Source organism: Asparagus officinalis, chromosome 7 (genome assembly GCF_001876935.1).
Source record: "Asparagus officinalis chromosome 7, Aspof.V1, whole genome shotgun sequence".
Classification (NCBI taxonomy): Eukaryota; Viridiplantae; Streptophyta; class Magnoliopsida; order Asparagales; family Asparagaceae; genus Asparagus; species Asparagus officinalis.
Window position 1 is genome coordinate 74,820,679 of NC_033800.1, and position 2,611 is coordinate 74,823,289.

Here is a 2,611-nt window from a genome sequence, read left to right on the forward strand (position 1 = left end):
AAGCTTATGATGAGAAGCTTTCTAAGATCAGTCAGCAGATTTTTGGTCATGGTCTTGATGTATGATTTTGTTTGCTGAACATTTTGACTTTTGATTCTCTTAGTGAAACTTGCTTTCGTCTTTATTATGATTTGTCATTCCATTTGAAACGATTGACCACAATACTCATAGGATTTTTGGCAAACCATCAGCCATCAACGGGTTTGATGAGCCTTTACCGACCACCGTTTGAGTCGGGCTAGCATGCGGATTGTTTAAATCCGTTCGCATGTAACGTTATGCTCGGAGATTGAATTCTCCGAGACTTTGTGCTATGATGTCGAATACATAGACTTCGCCATTGTTACGGGAATAGGCTACCCGGCGACACGTGTTAGGTGTCTGAGATGATATTCATTTATGATATGTATTATTTTATTCTATGTTGTTCATTATATTCTTGCTATCTGTGATCGGGGACCTGTGACTTCGCATTGTTTGTATTTTTTGACGCTTAGCGTATTAGATTGAGAAGACGGGGTCTAGCACTTATCTCTCCTCAGTCTAATACGTCGCGAGCTTGTTCACGTCCCGATTCCCCGGTATTTTGGGAAGCGGGGCGTGACACTGACATAAAGAGACTACAAATCGACGGTCTCTTCAAACCAAGACGTGGAAATCCTCCCCGCGAACCAGCATCAAGACGCACCATGTTCATAGCCACGAACGCAGCTCAAGCGCAGCCTCCAAAGCTGCCAACGCAGCTTCTATCCGCTGCCAAACGCAGCTCAAGCACAGCCTTCAAAGCTGCCAACGTAGCTTCCATCCGCTGCCAAACTCAGCTTCCATCCGTTGCCAAACGCAGCTTCCATCCGCTGCCAAACGCAGCTTCCAAGCCGCCAAACGCAGCTTCCAACAAGATGTCAACGCAGCTTCCAGCCGCTGCGTCCGAGCTTTCAGACACTGCGTTCAAGCTTCCAGACACTGCGTTTGAACGCAGAATTCACACAAGAATGCGGATTTTGCGTTTGACTCGTTCAAACACGAGCTGAACAGTTTCAAAACCGTTTCCCACAATCTGAGGGGATCACAACTCCACTCAGGAGTGATTTAAGGGGCGGTTATATCCCATTAGCCCCACTTAGGAGCGAATTAAGGAGGTGGTTACACCCCTTAATCCCCTATAAATAACTAAAAACCAATTCAGTTCGGGGGTTCGGTCTGTTGGAACTTCTTGACAGCAACAGAAGAGATCATTGGGCTGGCTTTTGGATCCTTCTCCTTGGCAGCAAAAAAGAGATCTTCGGCTCGTCTAACCAATTACGGTTAAGATCAATCAACTCATCAAGAGTTTTAAAACTTGCCACGCAAGTTCTCCACAACGTCAAATCGTGAGGAGAAGATCATGTTCCAGTGAAACAAGACGTCGGATCGTCAATGAGAAGCAAACTCGACGCGAGCATTCGAGGGAGGCATCTCATTGCCATCGTGAAGAACCCAGAATTAAACAAAGGGGAGAATCTAGATCATTCTCCTCTCTTTTGTAATCAGGAAATCCAAATTGTAATCGATTTTGAGAGAATACAAGTCAATTTTCTTTCATTGTCTTTTTACTGCAAATTTTTCCACAAACAATAAGATTAATTGGTATCCTTATCATAGGAGTGGATTTCCCTCATTGTCGTCTATGTGGCACAATCCCCACCATCCTCATAAAGTAGGTACAAATCCCCACCAACTCACACACACTCTCCTACTTTATGAGGATGATGTAGATTGTGCCACATAGGCGTTAAGAAGGAAATCCTCTTCTATGACAAGGATACTCATTAATCTCATATATATATATATACTAGTTTTTACACACGTGCAACACACGTGATTTAATACCATGATTAAGTATTTTTGGCAGTTTGTGCTCATTTTTTTCTTTAAACTCTTACATCCCAATTATTTTTTATGTTTGTTTAAATGGGATACACCCAATTTAAATTTTCATGTTGATATTTGAATTGACAAAAAACAAATATAATTTAAAAATAATTTGAATTTTCATATTATTTTTGACCGATATGAAACTAAGCTTTATTTGAGAAAGTATAGCATTCTCTTGTCAACTTAAGTGGATGTCCACCAAACTTTTTAGTCACTTATTTATATATATAAAAAGCATTTTCATATCTTTCATGGATCCCTATGCAACATCAATGGCTAAAAAGTTTGGTGGATAACTTTTTGCTCTCTCTCTCTCTCTATATATATATATATAGTGAGAGAGAGTTTACTTTAAATTATTTTAGACCAAAAGGGATTTAATTGATTCTTGATATTTATTTTGATTGTACTGATTATTAGGGGTCTTTTTTTTGTTCAGATGTCATATGAAATAAGAGAATGATTGGAGGATAGAGTTTTTCTTTCCTTTTCTTTTTTTATATTACTTTTATTTTTTTGGCTTCTTAAAGACTTTCATGATGCGAAAGCCTTTCAAGCTTTCTTCCTTCCCTTCTTCCGGCTCTTTTTTATATTGGTCCCTAAAATCTTTTATATTTAGAAGTTGGTCTTTCAAATTTTTTTAGTCCTTTAAATCCTGTTAGTTATTTCATATTACTTATTAAGGCTAACCATCGTT